The 26,628-nt window shown below is 40.8% G+C and overlaps 1 protein-coding gene and 1 long non-coding RNA gene across 2 annotated transcripts in view; both read right to left on the reverse strand.

Moving 5' to 3' along the window:
- The window catches only part of PTPRG (protein tyrosine phosphatase receptor type G), a 390,724-nt gene that overhangs the window by 350,905 nt on the left and 13,191 nt on the right, over positions 1-26,628 (reverse strand). The gene's annotated exons all lie outside the window — the stretch shown is intronic.
- Positions 4,613-25,834, reverse strand: LOC140684983 (uncharacterized). The gene is made up of 2 exons (XR_012058048.1): positions 23,388-25,834; positions 4,613-23,135 (listed from the first exon to the last, which is right to left on the reverse strand). It is a non-coding gene; the product is annotated as an uncharacterized lncRNA (long non-coding RNA).

Consider the following 26,628-nt stretch of genomic DNA (forward strand, 5'->3'; position numbering starts at 1 on the left):
TTTTGCTTATGTGGTACTGAGGCTGTGCCAGGTTCAGACGTACAGATGGAGATATTCCCCGTCTCCATCAGCACACAATCCAGACATGGCATGTCCAATGTGGACAAAAACCACATGGAACTGTGTCGTTTCTCCTGCATAAACCAGCAAGATGCTCCAAGGTAACCCACCAGGGCTTTAGGTGGTGCTTCTGCAGCAGAAGGACCTGGGTAACCCACAGGTCCTGTGTCAGGTTTGCTGACTCTGAGGGGTTGTCTCAAATACCCTACAAGATTTGAAGAGGCACCACGTGCATATCTGTGCTTATGCAGCAGAATTCTGCCCAGAATATTGCTTAAACCACGTACACACGGGTTAAGTTTAACTTTCTGGAGAAGATTAAAATCCATTTGGGAGCAGTCACTCTCCTTTTCCGTTCCAACCAAAGTAAATTGGGAGTCGAATTCCCCTTCTGGTAACAGCACCTAAGGAAGCCCGGGTGATGAAAAGGTTTCAGAGGTTACAACAAAGGCTCCCAGCTGAGACTGGGAGCTCTTGGGGTGCTGAAGTCAGAGTTAACTAGGCATTGTGTTCAGCAAGAACATGGGAGGCAGGGGCTATATTCCATTTTTAGTGTACAGAGCTGCTTCTGGGGGCTGTTTTGTTTTGTTTTCAAGTTAGAACCATCTTGAGAAGAGAGAAGAGCTGTCAAGAATCTTTAGCATTGCATTAGAGCAATGCCTCCAAGGGCACTCCCAAGCTCAGGGCCCTGCAAGGTGCAGGAGGAACAGCAAGAGACACCACTTCCTTTCCAGGAATTCACTGGTTCTTGGCCAAGACAAGTCATAACCCTCAAGGAAGACAGGACAAGCTGGAGACTAAACATACAGAAGGAGTAAGAGGCATTGGGAGGAGGAGGAAACATTAAGGTGAACAGCACCCAGCAAAAGAATAAGATAAATACCAAAAAGAAACACTCATAGTAGTAAGCACTCAAATCTATTTCTGATCCTATTCAAAGAATGACAAATATTCTCAAGGGAAATAACAGTTCCTGGCACCACACCCACACATCATTATGCTAAAGCTTTTGCATTTTCTCACTGCTCACATTAATTCAAGTTCTAAAGAAACACAATCTGGAAAATTCAAAACACAAGTTGGAAGATTCTGGCCCTATTTGTGCTCCTGCAGCCTCAGCCAGTTCTCAAATGCCAGAAGAGAAACCAGCAGGGACGACCACCGACCTGGCTGAACAGAGCCCTGGCTGGAATCCAGGGTAAAAAGGAAAGCTTGTGACCTTTGGAAGTCGGGGCAGGCAACTCAGGATGTATGCAAGGATATCAGGAGGTTATGCAAGGAGAAAATTAGAAGTGCCCAAGCCCAAATAGAACTTCATCAGGCAACCATGCCATAATAGACAGTAAAAATGTTTCTTTACATACATTCTACAAAAGTATGGTATTCTATCAATACCACTCCAAACTGACAGACTGTAAAGAGCCTTAAATAAAACAGAGTACCTAAACATACTGTAAATAAATATAAATATAACAGCATTTTGTAGTACTGCTTTAAACTACAGCATTGACAATAACAATAAAACATTTTGTGGCTAAGGAACCATGCAATGTCAGTGGCATCCTTTGGTAGCAAGCCAGACAGGTTTCAAAAGTTCAGCCCAAAATCTTCCAAGCTTAACTTTGCTTGCAATAGCCTACAAATTGACCCATGAGCCCAGCCTATTTCACAGATCACAGACACCAGAACTTTTGGGTGGTCACATTTCACATCAGCCTGTTGAAGTAAAGCACTTCCTAAAACAGTGACTGATGACAGCAACACCCAGCTCTGTCCACAGCATCTAAATTTCCCATGCACCAAAGCCTCCTATCCACACAAAAATCCAGCACTCACCTTTAACCAGTGCCTCCCTTAAGTGGGAAGCATCACTCTGATCAGTGCTGTGCCCTGTTTACACAGGGATAGGGGAGGGAAAATGAAAGGCAAGAAAGAACTCAGGGAGGCCTGTTCCTTGACCTGCCATGGACACCCACTGCTGACCAGAATGAGGGCAAGGAGTCCCATGGCAGAGCAGGGCTCATCTCCCCCAGCCACCCCACTAAATTCAGCAGTGTAACCTACACAGCCAGGCTACACAGTATTTGTTAAGTGTTTACTGTTGTATTTCACTTAGATGCAAGCATTTCCAGTGAGAAGTGTGTAAGAGGACAGCCAAGGGAAAATTCAGAGTGGACATAGCAGAAGCCATTGCTCCAAAAATCAAAATCATTACCATAACAAGAGAGGTGCACAGCACTGCCTCAGCAGTGCTCCATCTGCACAGATGAAGCAGTGCTTGTCTCTAGTTCCATCTATTCTCTACATCTGAAACACAGAAGTAAATTGCCAGTCTAAAGAAACAAAAATACTCTAGCTTCATAAAGAAGATAGATAGAAGTTTATGCAGCAAAACAGTATGAATTAACTTGAATCTTACACCCTGGCACTTGCATGTAAATAAATCTAACTTTATTATGGCTCTTGTGTTAGCACCCAGTCTCTGAATACTTCATCATGGATGAAAATGGAAACAACTTAAAAACCCTATGCACATGATAATAAGGCTTTGCAATGTGCCCAAAGAATACATATTCACAAATTTACACTCCTTGTTGAAAAACTGGATACAAAGCTGGAACAACTTAGAATTAAGGCTCAAGTTTTAAGAAGAAAACAAAATCCTAATTCTTATTGGGCTTTTGGGTTTACCTTTTTTGTTTGTTTAAAGACAGAACTACACTCAGGAATCTGAATTCTTAATACAGCTATATATTGATCTAACTTTCTCCATCACCTCTTTCCCTCCAAAATCATGTTGAAGGAATCTGTTGAGATACCAAAGCACAAATATAGTAATTGCACTTTGAATGGGAGGAATTTCCTTGCTCTCCCTCTCTTGCAAAGCAGAGTTCCTTCTCAGGTGGGTCAGGTTTTCTCCACTGATCTACAAAATAAAGCTTCCCATTTTACTTTGCATTAAAAGTAAGAGCAAAATATGCCAAAAGAAATTCAAAACTAAGTCCTGGAGCATCTCCCACTCTTGTTACATAACTTTTTGCAGAAACTAACTACAATCAAAGAGTATTTATTTTTTTAAAAATTAATTAAGAAGTCAAGGCATGCTTTTTGCTCTTTCTAGGACACAGGCAGAGTCCAAGATAAACATGATATTTATTTACCCATGTGCAAGAATTGGGGTGGGGATTTTTTGTTTGGTTTCCCCCTGCATTCTTATTTCCCATTCAGGCACTGCTTATTATATCACCTTTAAAATCTGTGCATATGCTGGCAGTAACTTGGGAAGCAGAAAGATACTTCCAGCTCCGTACTGAACAACTGCTTCTTTAGCTAAATGGTCAGACTTTTCAAGAATACTCCCCCTCACTTTTAATGATTTTTACTTTGGGAGAGCCACCCAAGGCTGTAAGCAGATTCCCAGCTGTGCTAACATATTCCACATGGAAGCCCACACTACCCAAGTTCATTCTCAGTGGTACAAGCACTTGGCTCCATCAGAGCTCAGTGCAAATTCCTGCACATTCTGCAATCCAGATTTCAGTGAAGCAAAACTGCAGCCTCTTCAAAAAGCTGTAGGATTCACAGCACATTTGTAGAGCAATCCCTGAATTTTTCAGAAAGCATCTTTATTAACATTGCAATGCTTTTGTTCTTTTGGACCTAACACAGTATTTCATTCCAGCTTAAGCAGCAGCTCAAGAACTGAAAGAAAATTACGCCTTTTTTTTTTTTTTAAGTGAGAAATGTGTTGCTGCTGGCACTTATCTGGAATCTCTGCTCCGTGCTGGCTTTGGCCAACACCAACCGAGATTCCAGATGGGCTGCTGAGTGTTTTTGGTTTTTAAAAAACATGGCAGCCAATGCACCCATCTGGCTGCATACAGAAGTGATGTAGGAAAAGAGATCAAGCTCTACCACTGTAATTGAGGCTGATAAATCAGGCGCTAAAATCGTGCACAGCAGGGAAGAAATATAAATGTATATACAGAGAGAAGAGCAAGCACAATTTGTCTGCACCATTAGAGTAAATGTTACCATTGAGTGACTGCCACCATGCTCCACACACAAAGAAACTTTCAACTGCTCAATCCCTGTGAACTTTTAAAATGCTGGTTCTGATATTTCAATATAGTTTACAGCAAAGAGTAGAGCTTAGATGTGCAAACCTGCCACACAAATAAAAAGCAAAGAGCAAATAATAAAGAGCAAAGCAGCAAGAGGCGCAGGTTCCAAAATTTACGCTCCAAGGGAAGTCAGAGGTCGAATTACCTCGGAATCTTACATTATTTTCAATGGTTAGAAGTTAATAAAAGGTTATGCATTTTTGTTTTGAGATAGCTTACATTTTCTTGCAGCAGTAAGTACTTTCAAAAAAAACCAAAAATCACACAATAGTAGAAAGCCCAGCAAGCCTAGACAAAAGTGTGTTAACTGAAGGGTATAACAGATGAAAGCAAAGACTTCAAACTATTTAGCCTTGCAAGGCAGTAATTCTTATTGAGGCCAAATACTTCTCACATGTGCCCACAACAACAGGAAAGGATGGAACATATTTTGTCATTAATACAGGCTCTATGTACTCTCTATTGTAAATGTCACTGATCTCTGACCTTCAGTTTTGACAATACTTGATATCTGAGGGAGGTGAAGTTAAGCCTGTTGTTAGCTTTAACAGGCAAACTTCTGTTCTCAGTTGCAAATGCCAGAACTGTTATTTTTTCAAAGAACTGTGTTAAAAAAACACCCTAAGCACACTTCGGTTCTGTTATTTTTATTAGTTTAAAATCAAGAGCCACAATTTTAAAACTCTTCTCACTTAACACTGATTTAGTTACTTTAACTTCAGCAGAGTAATTGCTAATTTGCAGTGGCAGAGGCAGGAGGGAAGTGAGAATGACAGAATCTGGGGATGAACACTGACTGAGCACACTCTTGGAGAGGTCTCTGGGCCCCAGCTCACCGTCAAGGTACATGAACACTCAAGTGCCACATTCCCCCAGCTGCCATGCAGGATGACTGCTGGGTGACAGCATAAATCATGTGGAGTTTGCTTGCTTTCTTCCTTACTTGAACAGCTCATTGCAGCATCAATAGAATAAAAAGAAGTCATGGCAACCAAGTCATGGAAGGAAAAAAGCCCAGGCATACAGAAAGCAGTGGGCATTCTGCCATCCAGGATGCTGGAGCCAGGATTTCATGCATTGTCTCATTCTATTAATATTAAAGTAATAATGAGCACAGATTTACCCAAAAGGACATCTCATTCAAGCTCTTGGATCACTGGCATCTTCTAAACAGTCAGCCAGATGTTCCCAGAAGCACATCCTTTGCATCCTGAGGAACAGAGTCATTTCAAGCTGCATTAACATAGGAGAGTTCTGGCCACACTTCTAACAAGCATCAGATGGGTTTGGCTCACTAAAACAGCAGCTTCCTCCGAGGCTTCATGTGCAGCAACACGGGAGATTCGTGTCCATCAGCAGAGACTCTTCTCTTCTTTACAGACTTTAACACAGCACCAAGAAACAAAGCAATTGAAGGCAATAACAAAATATCCTCTTTATGTTACAGTTTCTGTCTCACACTTAATGACTAAAAATAATATACTACTTTCCTAGAACCATGGAAATTAGAAGTTAAACAAACATGTGAGCGAGAAGGAAAAGTGACAGTATGATCAACCCCAGCTGGGAATCCTGCTTCATCACTCAGGGGTTTTTGTTTGCTATTTCAAATGCTGAAACAAGGATTATCAGCCTTGACCCTGCTCAGCTGTACCTGCCTCACTCTAGAGCTCAGGAAAGCACTAAGAGGCCTGGACCTATCCTAGTTGTTTGAACAGATCTTTTCCTTTTTCTTTTTATTTTTCCTCCATTTAAACAATATTGCTTGCTAACTAGGACTCAAGATCACTAAATATAGACTGTAGCTGTATAAAAAAAGACAAAGCAATGTTGAGTCTACTGTCATTCTGACTACTGCAAACATCCTGCTCAGCTCGGACTGTCAGACCAGAACTGTGGCAGCAGCAGTATTTAAGTCACATTAGCATCCTTTGCAGTGCTCCAGGCAAAGAGACAACGTTGGAATCTGCTGTACTCAGCCAGCTAATTTTTCCTATGTAAATAATATGTTAATAATACTTTATCTTCTGCTAGGTCAGGGCACTGAGAATCTATTGTAGGTAGACATTATTTCTAGGAATTTCAGCAGATTTTTGTAAAACATATTTCAGTATCAATATTTATCCAAGAAGAAAATTGAATCAATCTGGCATCTGCCTGCCTTCTCCACTTGGAGGTCACAAATGGAGATGCAGGATTTTTTTTAATTGATTTTTAAGTTGCAGTAAGCCTTAGCTGCTCCTTTGTAAAGCCACTGGGCAATGAACAGCAATTCAAAGGTGAGCAAGTAACTTTAAATGAAACTAGTCCAGAAATAATGGACTTCTGCACCAAATAATTCCTTTTACTGCAAGAGTATAGTATTGTTCATAGAACATAGCTAGCTTCTTCTCCACAGAGCTCACCCACGAAATCTCTGCTGGCATTAGGAACTGCCTGCAGTGGCTGCAAACAGTTTTGTTGCAAACATGAGACCAAAGCAATAAAAACACAATGAGGTACCTGCTCACCTCCCTGGCTTGTGTGGCAGGAGGAAGATGTGGTCAGGGACTTCACAAAGGAAAAACACATTGCTATTTTCTGTGATCACCTTGGACGACTCAAAACACTACACTCCCATAAGTGACACTGGCAGGATTTTGTATCACATGAAGGAAGTGCAATTACCTTTGAAAATATGTATTTAAAGACATATTTATTTGAGGCCTTTAAGTCTGTGTAGGCTTAAGTGTTATTAATGCACAGGGTCTGACTCAATTTTGAGAATCTGAAAATCCTGGACTTTCCTTGGAAGAAGAACCCAGTTTTCACTTATCTGAATATATAAACCTTATACACACATGCAAAACTTCATTAAGTCTTGTTTTTTAAGTATATTAATGAGGTTTATTTCTAGGGCTAAGACACAGGGGCATTGATTTAATTTTCATTACACAGCACTGCTACTAAAACCTAAAATTAAAGACTAGAGAATAAAAATATATTTCTCCACAATCTCCTGCAAACTTTAGATGTATACAACTACATGAAAGATAATCAAATGTATTAGCAGTTGGTGGACTACTCAGGGTTTCAATAGAGCTCTATTTAACAATGTTTGTACAGATTGGAGGCTGAAGAGCCAGAGGCAAAACAGGCACATATTAGACATCTAGGTCAACATTAGCCTGATAGCAGGCCATTTCACTGTGAGAATAAATAGAAATAAGAACTGCTTCAAAGGTGAGATCGAGTAATATCTAGTTCCTGCACTTAAAAGGAACAGTCTAGCTGAAAGGTGTAAGTGCATAAAATTTAACCACCAGATATATAGAAAAAAAGACTTAACACACATCCAGTCCTTTACGTGATTTCTCTCCAGCAGAGCCCACTTAAGTCACATATTAAGCTATTCATTCACAATTACCAGGACATCCCACATGAAGGGCATTTATGAACATGCTAAATACAGTTACAAGCCAGAGAAAACCATCAGTTTTGCAGCTATTGCTCACAGGAAACAAGTTTATTTATGCACACACACAAAACCTGAACAATTAGAGCTCTTATCACTTATAAATCCTGCATACCAAAATCACTTATAAATTCTGCTATTCATCATCCCAAATGTTACATTTGGGAGCTGAGGGAGGAAGGAGCCTACAACCAGTCAGATTTAATCATAACATCTGCCAAGAACTCCCAACCTTCGATTTCATTCCAACAAGAAGTAACCTTTAAGAAGAACACGCAAAAAAAGCTACACTCTGTTCAACAAAACCCACTTGAAATATTTAATGCCAAAGCACTGATAAGTTTAAGAGAAAATGTTGGGATGTTTCAGGAGCTGCATAAGGTAGTTGAAGCAAGTTGGAATTTACAGTGTCTGCCTAGAGCTGAGTTATGCAGCATTAAAGAGGCTCAATCCAACACGCTACTTAAATCCAAGCAAGCTTTGATTTGTATTAATTCCCTTTGATTTTAAAGATTCTGTGTCCATCTAACACCTCCTCAGTTCACTGGGGAGACACAAGCAGCTTGGAGGATGCCATGGTGAGGACAGGTATCCTGTGTAAAAGCTGTCAATAACTCGGGCCAGGTTGGGTACCTCAAGTAAATGAAGGAAGGGGCAGAAGGAACCAGTCCAAGAGCAGCAGAGGACACTGGTGACGCAGGTGGCTCTGGCCCCTGGCTGCCCCTCTTGTCCTGACGCTTATCAGCCGCTTTCCCAGCCCCACCCTGCAGCCAAGGGGGGAAAAAAAACCAAAATAAAAAAAGTTCTGCACTTTGGATTGTTCATGGAGAAAAGGGGAGGAAATGGGTTTAAAATTACAGAGGAAGGAAAGGTCTGCAGACCGAGAAGAACATTTCTTTTTCACTTCCAAAAACCACACAAAGCTGGAAGCACACAGTGCCCCAAGCTTCCTTGCACCCCACTGGAAAAGGACATTCCCTTATGTGAAGCCTTGAACAACGAAGGACCACCATAAAGACGGTAAATTTCTGTTGGTAATAGATCAGAATACACTGCAAATATGAATTAACAGGTGAACAAGAAAACCCAATCGAGTAACTTATGGCAATGCAAAGTTAGCTCACACCAGACAAGGTCTCCTGCAGCCACCAAGAGGTTGAAGGCCAAACACTCATGGAAATGTAATGCCACTTTCACTTGGAGGGTGATGGAGAACTGCTAACAAAGCTAATCCAGGTTCCTCTACAAACTATTTCACGAGGTTTTTTTCCTCCCACCATCATCACATTGTATTTCCAGTTTAATTTTGTTTCAGCAATATGCTTCACAGACTAAGATGTTACACTTAACATTTGACACTAATGTGTTCTAACAAAGTTGAAGCATTAAAAGGATTACACATTTACAGATTACTGAACAGGTTCCTCCTGGATGGCTGCCGAAAAAACCCAGCAAATGTTCTGGCTCTGGGCTCTCTCGGTTACACCCTGCATTCATCTTGCTGGGTTGGTGTAATCGGTTTGCACGCCACCAAAGGATCTGCAGCAGCCAGGCTGCTTTCACTAGAGCCAGGCAGAGCAAAAGAACCTGAATAAATTAAAAAGAAGGTTAAACACCAGCTAATTCTTCTCGCAACACATTGCTGTTTATTCTGCTGCTTTGTCAATTTAGCAATCCAGCAAAAGCATATATATGGCTGTTATCTTGTATGTGCAAGCGAGAGATTATTAGGAGGGAAAGGAATTTAAATTGTCTGTAATAACAAACTGGAACATTGAGAAAGAAGAGAGAAAGGTAAAAAGGAGAAAGTTACCAGATAAATTTGTATTTCATGTTTGCTTAGTTTGTTTTTATGCAGCAGAAATTCGCACATTCTGAAAACCATTTAACTTGCAGGGATTTCAGTATTGAAAATGCAATGAGAGAAAAGCCATTCCACAGGAGGGGCGGCACATTTGCCTCCCAGGCTGCCGAAGGAACAGTCTCAGGGGTAAGGACAGGACTGCAATTCTGAAACAGGTTAATAATCTATCAACTCTCCTGAGGCTTACTGCACTTCTATAGTTGCCAAACTTTCAGTGTTAATTTGAACTTCTGCTTCCTTGGGGGGAAAACAGGAGTTTTGAACTTAGTCTTCAATCACTTCAGGACACAACCACATGTTCCACCAAGAAGTGTTTCTTTCAACTCCTGTGCAGGGCAGGGGGAAGTGCTGTTTTGTGTCAGTAACTCATATGAGAAAGAATTATGAAATAGTTAAACTCACACACACCCTTCCTGCCTCTCTGGGAAAGGAAGAGTGCATTTATTTATGTATTCCATTCAGAAAGCTATATTTGAAAGCTATTTTAAGACTGCAAACTGAAACATTCAAGAGACAACATTAAAGCAATCTGGACAAAAGAGGCTTTTTAGCCTGCTGTATCTGCATGGCATCATAGTCTTTAGATTAATTCTACATATATATTTAAAATATTTGTGCCAAAATTAGTGCAAAAGTGGAACAGGAGCACTGAAGAATGCACCACTACAACCTAAACTATCTAACACCTGTAGAAAAATATTCTAGCAGGGCAATCCAATTTCAAGTTGTGCTGCAATTTAGAAAGCGCGTTCTTGACAGACCTCACGTTACTGCTTATTTTCAATTAATTTTTATGACCTTTTCAGTTGAATTTTGACATACATGCACAGTGCTTGAAAAGAAGAAATTTCTAATGGCACTATCAGGAGGCATGAAGCAGGAACTTAAATCCTTGGTGTTTGATGAAAATGTCATCAATGGGATAATGATTCCTTTATACAATCTGGTGCAATGAATCACTTTCTTCAAACAGTGAATATGTCTTTTAATGGTACATCAACTGATCTTGGCAAATCCAACGATCCTCAGTAACCAAGGTTTTTTTTGGTTTTTTGGGGTTTTTTTTGTTATAAAAATGTAACACATTCCAATCTGACAATTTACACGCCTTTGGTGTTACTTTCAGTTCACAAAAATACTCCAAATCTTGCTTTTCCCTTCCCTCATTCATTCCACCACTTTCCTTGTGCATCCTTCTATTTTCAGCACATGGCATCAACCAAATTAAAGGAAGTGTAGAGAGCTAAAACTGCTAATCACCTGCTTGTACTATTTATTGATCAGCAGCTTTTATTACCTATTACAGCAGAGTGAGAAACAACCACAGAAATTTAACTGCATCCTACATTAGACTTTTGGAAGTAGATATCCTCCCACACCTTTCCATTAGTTAATCCCCCCACTCTTTTAGGCACAGCACTTGGAACAACTGTGCCTCACACCAGACTGGAACAGAAACATCTGGGGGAAAACAGTTGTGTTTCTTAAAATATACACTTTTTTTATAGTGTCAAAAAGCAGCAAATACATTTTTACCCAGATTCTCAGAAATGTTATTCTACACTAAGCACAGATTTGTCAAATTGGTACCCAAAAGAAGATATAATGCCCTAGGAGGGGACATTCAAAATGAAACTATTTACAGAGCCTGAACTGCACAAGTTACATTTTACCTCAGCTATCACACAGTTGAAAGCAAATATTTTATCAATGAGGAACAGACTACATGCATTTGTTTCCTTGAAGTCATTACCATGCCTGAGAAAGAATGCAACAAAATTCAACCAGTTAATTAAAAAAAAAAAAACAGACCCCCACACAATTCCTGTATCTCATCTCTCTCCTCTAACAATGACAAAAAATGTTTTTTTACGTAAAGCCAATAGAGTACCACCATGTAATACCAACATCAAACAAAGCAGTGACCTGACAACAAGAGGCAGACAGTAATTTCACAAACCATTAAATAATTAAAGGTAAGTGTCCAAAGGATTCTTGTAACCTCATTGTTTGATAGGATTCAGGAAGCAGGACTCGATATTCCACCGCATATTCAAAAACAAGCCCGTGTGCTTTACAAGGTCTCTGCACTCCTGTGAACCTTGTCCATTACAAATACAGGCTCAAAATATATTCTCACTTTGAGATAACTTACACAGTTGACTATTTGCAGGGCAAACGAATGCAATCAAACACCAAAGCTTCAAGGAGATTAGAGAGCTGCCAAGGTCTGAACTATATCAACAGCTTGAAGTCAGCTCATTCAATAAAGCTTTGACAATATTATGCTGGCAAAACAAACAAACCCACAGTGCTCACACTGGCCCTGGCTTCCTCTTGCATGACTCTTTCTACTCATGGACAGGGCAAAAGGCACCTGTTAATTCCCCTTTCTAGGGGAAGAGTCTGATCCTGCTGCCCCAGGAGCACCACAAAAGGGCTGCATCCAAATGTTACAGCCCAGCAGGGATACAAGGACTAAGTGTTCTTGCTTTATTTCAAACTCAATTTGCCCCATTTTAGCTCTTGCTCCCCTCCTACCCCACCCTCTTTTCCAAATTGTTACATGGAAATAAAACAAATGTTTTGCAGAAATCAGAGTATCCCATCACTGTGTTTCAGTCAAACAAGCAGCCCCATAGCAGGAAGCCTGACTGGCTCCCATAGAACAGCAATGGTCTGCAGGAATTACATTACTGCTTTCTAGTCCCACTATTTATTGCTTACCACATCCACTTTTCCTTATTTTTCCTTGGAATGGATCTCAGGCCATCACTATCATCCACAACAATCCAGCAAGGATTGTTCTCTAACCACCTCCTCTTTCTCAGTGTCTTAAAATGTACTGGAGAAAAGTCATGTCATTATTTTTGCAATAAATTTTTGCTGCACAGCAGCTGGTTCTCCTCTTACTACAAAACAGACATTCATTTAGGACTATATAGATGACTGAATACTGGCAAATTTTCCATTCTCCCTCATAGCATTTCATATTTGGTTTATCTCAATGAACTCAAAATATTTCTTCTTATTAAACGTAAATCAGTTGTCCAGTACTTCATAACTGACAATTACCTTTCCCTTATTAGTATTTTTACTGCTGCCTTGTTTGTATTTTTTCCTGTAAGTTTCCCTTTGTTATTTATGCTATCTTGTCCTTGTAACCACAAATTTTCTTTTGTAAAAGCATGTATTCATGTTCCTCTGGAAAGAATGTTTGGTTTTGAAGGGTGTACAACAAAGCACTTAAAATGGTTTCCATCTATTTCTGTTTGCATTTAGTTTCTTCCCAATCACCAAATACACATCATGGCTCTTTGAGTATAGAAATAACAATCCTTCCAAAGCCTTTGTGTATTCCTGTATGCATGTGTGTATACAAACACACACTCAATATCTCTAAGGTGGGTTAACATTTTATTTGTACATAAACTTACTGGCTTCAAGCTCATGAGACTTGAAATTCATATACACAGGTGGAGGTGCTCTTGCCTAATCTCTTCTCAAAGCTCAAAGTTTTGTCTCCAGGAGATTTGCAAGTGGCTGGAAAAATCTACATTCTACCTCCTCCTACAGACTCCATAGATCTTGCCTCCCTAGTTTTTGTACTCAAGCACTAAAAGAAAGGAACCAGACACTGGAGTACCTGTGTTCTCAGATGTCACACAGCACACAAGGATGGATGCACAGCACTCAGTGTTTAGAAATGCAGCATTTCCAAGCAAACCTGAATGGCACAGGTTCCATTTTGATTCAGTATCTCTTCGGTAATTATTTCTATTTGCAAGAATCTGCTTACTAAAGTGCTGAGGATTTATATGCATTGATGACGAAGAAACTTTTCAGAGTTATTAGAAGAAAACTTCAGGCAGTGACAGCAAAGGTGGGAGCTGGTGGTGTTTTGACCCTCTAGAACATAAAAGCAATATATTGAACAGCTTGTATTCTCCACAACCTGTAACAAGTCATTTTACCTACTGTGTGGAGAACACTTTCATTCTTGGGAGAAGGCAGAATCTCCATTTCTATAGCTCATTAGTAACCAATTTCCATAGTTCATTAGTAAGCAAAAGGAATGTAAACCGACACCTTGAAAAATTGCCCTGTGCTTAGTAATAAACTGCTATTCTTTTCCAGGGTAAAGGCAAATATGCACAGTACGTACACTTCAGATTTGCATTTCATGAATTTAACACCAGTGCAGCAGAACAAAAATAGAATAGCTTTATTCAGCCATGGACAATAATACACTAAGTTCTATCCTTCCTTAGAAAACCAAGCACTTCCCTATCAGATGTTGGACATTTTAAGCACTTGGGAACTCGCAAAATTGAAATTCTTTCCTCTGGAAACTATAGACCCTAGCAAAACACAACCTACTTAGCACATCATACTTCTAAAAAGAAAAACTTTCATTAGAGTTCTCTGAGAGATTGCTAAGACAAGCAGATTAAACCTCTGGGCCTTCCTGTGAAAAACAGAAGTGCAGGAAAGAGATTTTGGGGTAATAATATTGCTGGGCATGACTTAGATTTTCTCCTATGGACCATACACCGATAAGAAATTAAAACCAAACTGAAAACACCATTTATAAAATTCCCCCATGTTTATTTCTTACACACTTCCCTTCTCCATGTAAATATTTCAGTGTATATCGTTTCACAGAACCCCACGGTGCAATTCAGTGTTATTTCAGCATCAGACAGACCAGCAACATCCCCACTCAGGACAGCCAACACCTGCACACCCAAAGCAAACCACTGCAGTGACTGAAGCAGGGAAACCAGGCAAACTACCCTGACCTCAGCAGAAATGTGCCTGTTTAGGCTGATGGTAAATCTGACCAAGGCTCTGTACTCAAAGAGCTGCTTATCTCAGCCTGTCACCATGTCCATCTAGCAGCCACAAAGTCGGTTGCCCTCCACTGTAGAAGAGTATATATAAATACATTTGTCCCTTTGTTCTCTGAGAGGTACCCAAGCCAACAGGACCATCACTGGCAGCAGCTCACCAGGCAATTCTGTCACTTGAAGTAGTGATTCATGGCACACTGTGGTTTTAAAGCTGCTCATCTGTACCAGCTCAACCAGACAGTTTTTCTTCTACCACTTCCTAGCAGTATTAATTATTATTTTAACAGTTTAATAATAAATACTCATCTCCCCTTCACTTTGAAAAAAATATTTCTGCCTTTAATGCTCCTCTGAATCCTAAATCCTGTCTTCAAGAACATTATCTCCTCTATTAGGATGATGTGTGTGTGTGTATGCACAAATAGTCATTCAATCATTCATTACAGTTTAGCTGACTGCTCTAGAGGCACTCCAGAAAGGCCCAGAAATAGCTGAAATTTTCAGGTAAAGCTGTTTCTTGACACCATGATACAACATGATCCATTTGATGAAGAGGCCAAAAACGTGAAGTCATTTACCTCTGTAACACTGGTTAACACTGGAAGTCTCACTGAGATCAATTTCAATCTGCCATTTATTACTACTTCAAGAACTCTACATGCCTTTAAGAGAATCTACAGTAAACCCTTGCCCTTTCTATCTCCCTCATACCCGAGATCACAAAACTAATATGTCACAAGCTTCAAGAAGATACTGCTTTCCTGTTGACTCAGATTGCTTCCAAGCAGCTTTGCACACAAAGCTATCATTGCATTACATCACAGGGACCTTTTAAACCTGCAGTGGGAGGCAGTGATAATGCATACAAACCAGCTGGCAAACAGGGTTCATTTCAGCAAGACATTTTGCAGATTCTCTTTAGAGGAAAACCTTCATCTTCCTCTTAATGGATTGCTACCATAAATGTTTCATGAACATAATGTTTTACGTGGGTGCTAAGTAAGGGGAAGACAAAAAATACTTGGTACTTCCAGTAAAACAACTGAAACCCAGGGTCATTGAATGAAAGTATTCAAATCAAACATCTGCACATACGTAGATAAACTACTAAAAAATACTCCCATTGAGCAACCAAAACATTACTGGGCTACATTTGACAATTCCATCTTATTAATACAGCACCTGCAAAGCATTTCATAATAGAGCTGCAGCAGTGTGGACCTCTACAGAACTGCAGCAGACAGGAGAGAAACAAACCTCACTCAGAATAAACCAGAGACTTCACAGGACTTGGACCCAAGGAAATTTGGATGCACTAATGCATCAATTTCCTTGCCTTAGCAGGAAAGGACATTTGAGCTGTACATGCAGCAAATTGTAAGAGCAACAGATAAGCATTTTGCAAATTAAAAGGGAAACACCAAGCAATAAATCACCTACTTGGCTTTAGAAAAAAATTTACTAATAGTTTTTGAAAAACAAACAAACCCCCCCAGTAATTTATTTGTTTAGTGAACAACTTCTCACTTTCACCATTTTGGCTCCAATCCAATAAACATTTAAAGAATTCAAGAGTTAAGTTCATGCTTAAGCATGTTCCTGAGTTAAAGCCAAGAAGTAAAAATGGGCTGTTGAGTCAACATAAAAAGAGCACAGCATTAAACCAAAAGTACTGATGGCTGGAACCTCGCACAGCCAGCTGGGCACAGAGTATGAAACTTAACAGCATGAAGTAGGAGTTTCTCCTACACTGGCTAAGGGCTCTGGCTCCAAAGTCAACAACTCAATGGTTCTACCCATGTTTATTTGTCTGTCTTGAGCACAAAGTCAAAATGTCACACAGGCTGCCCACAGGCTGGTTTTACCTGCAAGTCCTCCTGGCATCCATCAATGCCTGCAACTCTGCTGCTGCTGAAGGGACCCCACAAAACCTGTGTCAGCTGCACGACACAGCTGCTGGCACCTGGCCTTTCACAGCACTCACTGCACCAGGGTGAAACTGCAAAATGACTTTTTAAGGGGGTCACCTCCCTCGGATATTAATTTTGTCAAAGGTGCAAATCTTTCAACCTCACCCATTCTGTGATATAACAGCCCGGGTAGTCTCACCTCTAATTCAGAAACATGAATTACTGTATCATGGGAAGAAATCAGCCTGTTCAGCAGCCAATCCTAAATTATGAGAAACAGCAACAACAAAGTTGCTGTAATTCACAAAGGAAGGAGACTGGGAGAAGTGCTGTCCTTTAATGCTATTTATAGTGCTGCAGTACTCCTGGCTCTGGAAAGGTCTACAGATGCTGACAGGGGAGCAGTCTCTGCCCCAAACTGTTCATCCAAATAGGAATGCCCAACCAACCAACCCAGCCTGCTTGGTTCTAAAACAAACCAGCAGCTCCCAAATACTAAAATTTAAACAAACCAAACCCCACCCACAGTCCTCTGAGCCACCTGGCTCTTTCTGCCCTGAGCTTCTCAGGATAGCAAAGCCAACTAAAATAAACAGATTTATGATGCTCACAGCCTTTTCTGCATTGGGACCATTCATGGAGTGGTTACAAAAAAAAAAAATTCAAAAGTACAAAGGCAGTAAGGCCCGTAGCCAAAGGAGCTGAAGTTACATTGCAGGAAATACTTGAGGGATCCTGCTCACAATGAGCAGCTTCCTGCAGCTCCAGCCAGCCCTGCTCCCCCAGCACAGCCCCACCAGAGCATTAGAGCCAAGCTCTTGGTTAGAGAGCTCCAGCTTTATTCAGCAGCACGATGAAATGCAAGGTTAACTACAGGTAAATCAGTGCCCTGTTTCCCCCACGTGCTCCCTTTTTGTCTCCTGCAGCTGGAGAGCAGATTCAGAGTGTTCTGCACTGGAAGGAACCAGAGAGTCCATCAGAGTCCATTTCATGGGTGTGTACAACATGGGTCTCTGCATCTCAACCACTGGCTGCAATGATTTTAAATGGAAAGAATTTATAAAAAGGGATATATTTAAAAAGCCAGAAGCACTTTTTCCCATACTCCATAATTACTTCTATTCATACTTTTAAATTATACAACATTTAACAAGGACTATACTCTGGTTAAAATGGAAGGCAGTTTACAAGTGTGACGCTCACTGGTCTATAAAAAGAAGGAGAAAATAGAAACAAGAAGAAAACAAAGCCAAAAATCCATCCACACCATTAAATTATCATTTTCCTGTCACCACCAGTTTATTCTGACCATATGAACACTGGCATGTCATTCTTTTGCTTTCACAGGAGGGAAGAGAGCTCCACTGAAATCAGAACAATGCAGATGTTATCATAAGGCACATAAAACTACACCCAGGATTAAAAAAAAAAAAAATTCTGCAGTCCACTGGCAGCCCCAAATTCAGACTATAGGCTGGGGAATTGTCACACAGGTACAGCTTACAGGAACACAGCAGCTAACCCAGCAGCTCAGTGTAATGCACAGCAGTTTAAGCATAGCTGGACCAGAAATTCTTCAGAGCCAGGTCTGTGGGTCTCTCATACACTTGTTGTGCTGCATAAAGCACTCACTAGGTTGATCCTACAAATCCATACACTTTTAAGAATTATGTCAGGGTATGTTTTGCTTCCATTATTTCTTAGATCTCAAAGAAGCACTATCCAAACCACTTTTCCCCTCTCAGTAAAATAAATCACAGCATCCCAACCTTCCACTATTGAAGTCTTTGGTCACAGGCTCAAGCTCAGACTTTGCATACCTTTATGTGCCATTAGCTAGTTGCTCCCACACAGAGTGAACCTGGACTACTTTCATAGTCACCTGCATAAATGTTTTGTCAAACCACAAAATTGCGGAAAAAAATGAATGAATGACCATTACAAATCCATTTGGGCTACATCATTATCATTTCAGACTACAACCAAATCCCATTTTCCCTTTGCAAATTCAATTTCCATCAATAGCCCCATACATCAGTGGCTGCTCATGTTTGTGGACTCATTTTTTACATTAAAAAAAATTGAAAGATTACCACCAGCGTGAAATAGGCAAACTGCATTTTCAATTCACAACACATATGCTTGGGAACTGCTAGGGAAAAAAAAAGAAACACAAGGTAAGGGGAAGAAATGCAAATTACTGCACTGCTATCAGCTGTGTATTACCCTACTGACATTAACATACTTCATATCTCTGGTTGCACACTTCAGATGCGGGAAAAAAACCCCACTACACTGCCATTCAAGTAAATTCTTTTATCATTTTGCTGAATATTAGTTTATTCTTTAGATTTCTAGGTTTCTATTTACCCAAGCAGGGATGTGTCTTTCTACATAGGTAATTTTTATCTAATTTGGCAAATTTTTTCCCACAACCAACGTGGATAACAAGCTAGACTTCAGCTGCAATGCTGCTTTCCAAGTGACAAGGCAAAAAATGCAAAATTTAAAACAATACCCCCACATACTGAAAAGATTAGACAACTGCTTGGTATGCCAAATCACTTCCACCCATTCTGTGGAGCATCACAGAGCAATGATGTCTGCAAGAGTCAAAACTCTAGACTTGTCAGAAAAAAAAAATTGTACTCCATCATTATTACAGGTACCAGTACCCAGCACATGAAGTAACTGGCACTGAATTTCAGCATCTGAGCTGCATGGATAATTCAGGCACATTAGTTGGCTGCTTCTGGTAAACACTCATTTCATTTGTGATGTGCTGCAGTGCAACAGAACAGCTCTTGAGGGAATTAGAGCAGGCAGGTAGTTCCTGCCAATCATTTCAAGGGTCCATTCTCACACCAACAGACAAAATTCAGACACAACGCCAATTAGTGCTAATTGTAGTTTTCTCCAAGTCCCTCTGCAACCAAAGATGACAGAGACTTCATATGTGCTTCTTAACATAAGTGGCAACACTAATTTTGTTCACTTCAAAATCCTTTTTGAACGCAGAGCTCTAAGCTTGATAAATAAGTTTACCAAGTTTTCAAATGTCAGAAGTACCTCTCTTCTACTCAAGTATTTTTCTTTACCTCGGTGTCACAGCTATCTGAATAGGAAATGGTTGTTCTGTAGGTTTTCACGCTGCATTTCCCATACAAGGCTGTAAATCTTCAGAGACCCTGAGAAGAAGAAATGATGAAGTGGCACAGTCTGGTGCTGCACACGGGGCCCAAGGACCTTCACCAGCAGTGGGAGCGCCCAGAGCTGCCCAGAGCAGGTTGTGTGAAATAGCCCTGGGCACACCCCAGCAGCAGGGCTGCTCCAGCACACACCTGGAGCTCCTCTGCCTCCAGCAGCTCCAGCTTCTTCCCTTCCCTGTGCCACACATGGCTCTGCAGAGCTGCAGGAAGCCTCCCCCACACATGCAGGATTTTGATGTCAGGAGCTGCTCACTCAGGTTCTCCTTCCCTCCCCAGCAGGCAGGATCTGCTCAGCTCTACCAAGAGCTGCCCACAGCTTCCTGAAGGGCCATGTCAGGAAATCACAGATTGAGCACAACAGAGCCACAAAGTCTTGGGGAGTTCAGTTCAGGTCACTGCTGTCATATTCATCAACGGGGAACTTTAAAGGCAAAGGTTACTGGGGACAAACACGACCTCAGTTTCTCCAGTGAAGTATTTGTATCATCTGTGAAACCCACAGTGAAACATAATTATGGCTTAAAAAGGACATTTTGGCAATGGTTTTTATACCTCAGTTTCATACCAATCCTACAAACATCACAATCAGTCTAACAAGATTCCCCAATGTCCATTCACCCAGAGCCTTTCAAGCAACACATACAACTCAAGACCAAATCTGTGTTTACCACCAACTTTCCATATCTTAATCATTGTATGTTTAAATACACACATCCACAAATGTCATGTCCACAGACCACAAGCCTTAAAAAAAAAATGAAATAGAAAAATGTTAACAATTAATTAAACCAGTTCTCATTACCTCAATTTCCATCTGCAATTATAATCATTTCCCATTTAAAATATCTACCACATTTTATTCTTAATTAAAAATTACATCCTTGCAATGAAGTGCAATATAAATTAACAATTCAAATGTTATCTATGCAAATTCAGTAGTCCTTTGATTTTTCCTCCATTTATGCAAAGTCATGTATAGGTTTATTTTTATTAAGCTTGTATAACTTCACTCAACATCTTCTGCTCTGAACTCTACACATATTTCAATCCAAGGACGCAGAAATAAGTTGTAAATTACACAATTTCTTTTCAAGTCTCATACCATTCATTTAAGAATCAATACATATGTGAAGAGGTGTCTTTCCTAAATAATTAGAAAAAAACCCTGTAATTTTAAGATTCAAAGACATCTTAAGTTTCCAATGGTTTTGACAACAGCCATTTTTTCAGGCCCTGCTGTGTAAAGCCATTGGAGAAATTACTGTAACACAACAAAACCCTATCTCTAAATTAGCTTTGCCTGCACTCAGAGCTCAGTGACTCAACTCCTCAACACGACTCTGCCCTCAACTCTCCCACAGGCATCTCTTATCCAATTTGGTTTTATCTCCCTCAGCAGTGTTTTGAACTTTTACCCCAGATTTATAATTTCTCCCTGCTTCATCAGCCAAGAGCAAACTCATACTCTCCAAGTGAACAAACCCAAAAGCACTAATGCCTTAGAACGTGAATTGTTTGCCTACAGCAGCTGTTGATTTCAAATGAATTCACCAACAAAGTAGCACCAAAATGGTAACTTTTTTCAAAGTCTACACCTTGAGAAAACCCAAGAGTTTAAAACCCATGTAATAAGAGCATCATTAGAATGATATATTCAGAATTACACACACACATCCTACCAACACCAATCACTACCTTGCCCAAAGCTACTCACACCCCCTCCCAACAGGAGCACAGGACCAGCTGAAACTGTGCCACACACACAATGAAGGGGGATTTCTCAGCAAGGATCAGCCAGCTCCAAGAAGATGCCTGTGACTCCGTGTTCTGGCTCCCCTGCCAAGAGAAGGCATTCAGCAGCTGGGAGAAATTAAGGCATCATACAGTAAACTCCCTTCAGCTGTGTGGTCGTAAACCGAGGTTATTCAGGATGGCAATTAGCTGTGTGTGCTCAGCAAGGGAGCGAGCAAAGGTGGCCAGATGCTGCACAGATAAGATCCACATGCAGATTATCATTACACACCAGAAGATGAATTTTTCAAGGTCCAGAGGGCAGTGCAATGGCTTTAAACACAGTATATACTTATGAGGCAATTAGATGTGTCAATGCGAGGCACAAGAAAAATGCAGCAGATTGCAGCAAGATCTGCAGTTTACCAAATTACAAGGACAGATCTTGAAGTCAAATTATACAAACACAATTACACAAATTACACTGTAACCTTCAAAGGAATAGGTCTTCATTGTATTCCAAAAGCCTCATTGTGTTTTATTAATAAATTCTGGCAGGACAAAGTTTGAAGTCATGCATTTATTTCAGTGGCTAGTTTAAAACCCCCTTTATTCAATGATTTTTTTCTGTCACAATCTCCTTATCTAATTTAAACAGAGCGCATTCTCTTTCTATGAGTGTAATTTTCATTTAAGTTGTTATAACATGTGCACAAAGGAATATGGCAGTTCAGCTCACCAGCTAATACATCCCTCTGTGCTCTGTGAGCAAAAGTAGACTCTTTATATAGTCCAATATGAGAGTCACGTTTTTTTAAAAAAGGCCAGATAGCATCAAGCCCCACACAGCACACCTGGGAGAAGTCCCAGGACATTTTTACACAAGCACTTACTCTTTTTTCTTTCTTTCCTAACCTGCAAAGACTGCTTGAGAAAAAAGCAACCAGAAAGGATCAAGATCTGAGGCAGTTCCCCAGCATTGCCTATTCCCTCTCACTCTTTTAGAAGAAAGCACGTATGAAGTCTCTGTCTCCCCCTCCAATTATGTCATTTGTCCTCTGCTAACTCTTATCCACGTAAAAAAAAATTCCTTCTATCCAAGATTGTAATTGGAGGAGCTTTAAATAGCTAATTTAACCTTGGGAGGTTGTTCATTTTCACTGAGCATATCTCTCCAATCTTTGAAACAGACAAACCCTTTCACCTGAGCATGCCATTCTTTAATTGTGGCAGCACTGAGATAATGCATTTCAAATAGTTGATCAACTCAGGGGGAATATGAATGCCCAAATATTTAACAGACAATGATGCCTTTTAAAATGAAAATTCAGCCTTGTGAAGGTGGTTATTGCATGATCAACAGCATCCCAATACCAGCACATAGAGACAATTTATTTTACACACCACAAAAGAACTGCTTTTTCAGAAACTAATCAGTAATTCACAGCTGTATCATTTTTGATCTGTCTCAGGCACTGCATATCAGTTTGCCAGCTCACAGCCCCTCTCAGAAGAGGTTATCTGATTAAAGAGAAATGGAAAGACTACAGCTATTTGTCCTCTTTGAAAAATTCCACCAGCTCAGTATCAACGCTGATTTCATGTTATCAACCTCCAGAGCAAACCAGATTTATCCTGCAGCCAAACTTAGAGAAGCTGAAAGGGTGAAGGTGCAGCTGTAGCATCCCCTTGGTCAGAGAACCTCAGAGAACACAGAGGAAAGTCTCCTTTATTCTCAAGTGTAGCATGGTCTGATAAGACAGGCGTGTCCAAGAAGAATTCAAGCCACTAAAGGGGAAAAAATATTCCCTGGAAAATACACATCTTCTCTTATCCATTGTCAATGTACTCATACTCAGCACTGCAAGACATTGGGACCCCAAGGACATCTGTTGGCACAATAAACATTGCCCACAAAGATACCAGAGTCCTCCCAAGCTACCTTGGATCCACTCAGTGCTGAGCAACACAAACTTCTCCTTGTCTTGCTTCCCAAGCAGAGACATCAGGAAGGCTGACACCTGCACATAAACTGCCAGGGCAAGAAGGCCTGGCTGCTTTTACACAGATTAAAGCAGGAGGAAGTCTGGCTATTTGAAACCTCAGCTGAGCTAAGCACAAGCTGCAGCACAGAACTGCCCTTCTCCCTTGCCACAACAGTGAGAAGCCATCGTGGGTCAGCAGCCTGGGCTGCATTTACCTGGGCATACACCTGCTCATCCTTGTGCAGCAAGTCTTGAGAGCACCACCAAATACTTTGCCAGCACCCTGATGAGCCAGAGTCTGGGAGGGAGAAAGCACAGCCACCTACTGAGAGCTTCTCATCCAAACACACAAGATACAGGAACGTAAAGAGCCAGAACAGACTCTGTTTTATGAGTATACTGTGAAGAACATGGTCCAGATAGTTCAAGTTTAATTAAATTTAATTGCTTCTAAACAGGAGTGGCTTTATCAATAGAGAGAAGTCCAGTTTGCCAGTCACAGGTGTGATGTGTTCACACTGGTCTTTACTGCAAGGATGGGGTATCACATTCAGCTGCTCTGTAGCTGTCAGATCCAACCCCAGAAATAAAAGCTAGAGCAGTTCAACCAGGTTCAACGTCCTGGAACTGATGGAAATGCAGACTGTCCTCTGAGAAGTGCTGGCTGCACACAAGCCAACTTAAGAAGGTATTTTTAGCATGTTTCTTCAGCTTCATCATCTCAAAAAACAGCCATGGCCCAGTCCATTGGTGCCTTCTCAGGGATATGGGGACATCAGGAGACACAGATCTTCAGGGCCAGCACACCCATCACTCTTCAAGGTCTGCATTTCTTCACAGTAAGGTTCAAACCAGGACACCAGAAACCTTCCTGTTTAAGATCCTCCAATACAAAGTCTCCCATAGTCATGGTGGGGTTCAGTCTTTTTTCCTCAAAATGATCATCAGGTCCTTTCAACTTGTTTATGCTCGAGCAAATCACCTATTATCTGGTATATTATGCCATGCAATTTCCTTAAAATTGTCCCTTGCAGAATACTCCCATTTCCACAGTGAGAATTCTGGGCCTCACAAACACTCCTGGGATGGCACAAAACAGAGAGGAGCTAGGAAAGGAGTGGCAAAGAAATACAGCTGAAATTTAAATTAAAATACATGTTAAACTGATTTTAGAACACCAGTGTGTATTTTACATAGACTGTTACCACTGTTTCTACTACTTTTTCTTGAAACACTAAAGAAAACATATATATATAGTTGGCAAAATAGAGCCTAGACAGAAAAGGGAGAAATCTGGCTGTGAACATGAGTGTCCAAATAGCTTGTTTCTTCACTGCTTTCTCTCATTGCAAAAAATGTGTCCATAGTCATCAGTGTTTGAAAACAAGCAATCTCCACACATTTCCCTTCCACGACACGAGCTGCCCAAACTGATGAAGCAACATGTAAACTATAAAACATCAATGCCACTGTAGCTTTTCAGGAAAGAACCTGCAATGAGATATCATTGTCCTCTATCAACACAGCCTGTGGTAGAGAAGTTTTTTTTTCTTGTCAACATTGCAGTAAATCAGTCAGATTTCATCTGATGTTGCACCATCACACTCAAGGTGGAAATCTCCACTGCCTGAAGGGAGACTTTTTTCAAGGCCAAAACCAATAATCCTGTGTAACCAGCTACCTGTTTCTATATAATGTAGCTTTTCTCTACCACTTCAACCCTGGTGCAAAATTAACAGGTATTACCAGTTTTTATTTGGACACTTGCAATTCTGGCTTCAAAGTCAACAGAAAAGTAATAGCAGAAGACACTTCAGCCAAAGGAATCACAAGGCCATCTACCTTCAATATCACACACCAAAGAGGTTTCCTGCCCTGTAAAACAGCCTCATTACTTGGCTGGACAGGATTATACTTAAAAAAAAAAAAGAAAAAAAACTACTTATGCAATGGTGTGATGAATGCCCAGTGAAAAGTCAGTTCTATTCTATTGTTACAGTATCTACTGAATATTTGTTCTATTCCATATTCCACCTACTGCTTTACTAATGGAAGAAACCAGAAACCTATTCCAGTATCAGACAGTGATCCAAGAGCATCAGAGCATCCTCCTTACCAGAGATGATAAACATCTGAGAAATCAGGTCCAGGTGTCTGAGGTGTCTGGAAAAGTGCTCCAGCTGCCCACAGCCATGCACCCGGGAACCCAAACTCCTCCTGCAGCCTCCTGAGGGCTGGGCAGCAAACCCTGCCTGGGTGTAAAGGCCCAGAGAGGAACAGGGCAAAGAAAGGAGCCCCCAGTCCCCATGGGAGGATCCCTGCAGATGAGAGGCAAATACCCACAGCAAGGACTGCACAGTGCCCAGGAAGGCAGCACTGCACTTTCTGCTGGGTTTTGGTTTTGCAGCCAAGGAGAACTCAGGAACTCACATGGCAAACACAAAGAACCACAGAGCAGTGACCATCAGAACAAGCCATGAGTGGAGGACAGACAAGAATGAAAGGACAAAGGAATGGCAAAGCAGCTCTCTGAAGTTATTGATAGTTTTGAATAATATACAATTCTTCAGTCTAAGGTACTTCTATGAGATGCTGCAAATACTAAAGACACTAACACTGCGTTATCCCTAAAAGTCCATCAGAAAGGCATTAGCTCCTTCACAGCCACCTTGGCACCACTGCAGTGTCACCCTGGAAGGCAGGACAGCAGAGGCACATCATAAAGCACAAACAGTGAGCAGGCCTCTACAGAGCACATGTCTACAGACAGCAAGGGCAGGCAGAAAGCTCCAGTTTTTGCTGATACTGCTTGTATCAATCACAGCAAAAGTCAGTGAAAGGCACCAAGAGAATCACTGGATAGTTCATCAGCTTCCCAGAGCAGACAGGACACTACCCCTGGCTTTGATCCTTTATTTCACTCAGTACTGCAGTAGAAAAGTGTTCACCAAAGCCATGTATTTCATGTCCACCTCACCAAGAAAGAACACTTCCAAGGAGGTTCACATGCCTCAAAATAATGTCCAATGAATACAACTGAAAGTAGCAAACTCCAGGATGGCCTTTACTACACAAATAGAAGCAAAAAGACAAATCGGAAGCAAAAAAACTGTAAAACTCAAACTGTAAGGCCTATGTCTCATAGCATACATAGTTTAGAAACACCTGGTTTTGCAAAGAAAGAGCACTGCTTCATTGTATAAGTGAAGTGCTCATAGCCTCAGTTCAACTGAAAGCGCAACTGTTGGGCACATCAGGAATTCTGTCCTGATCATCAGCTTTTAGCAAGTGAACTTGTTATCAATAGGGTGCAAATGAGACAAGGTGGAGTTGTTATTCATTGGCAGTGAGCATCTTAGAAACCTCATCTGTCTCTGCACCCTAAATGCCTGATCATGTCTCCCAAATACAGGAGTGAAGGGGGGAATGCAATCTCAA

This window comes from Taeniopygia guttata, chromosome 12 (genome assembly GCF_048771995.1).
Source record: "Taeniopygia guttata chromosome 12, bTaeGut7.mat, whole genome shotgun sequence".
Lineage (NCBI taxonomy): Eukaryota > Metazoa > Chordata > Aves > Passeriformes > Estrildidae > Taeniopygia > Taeniopygia guttata.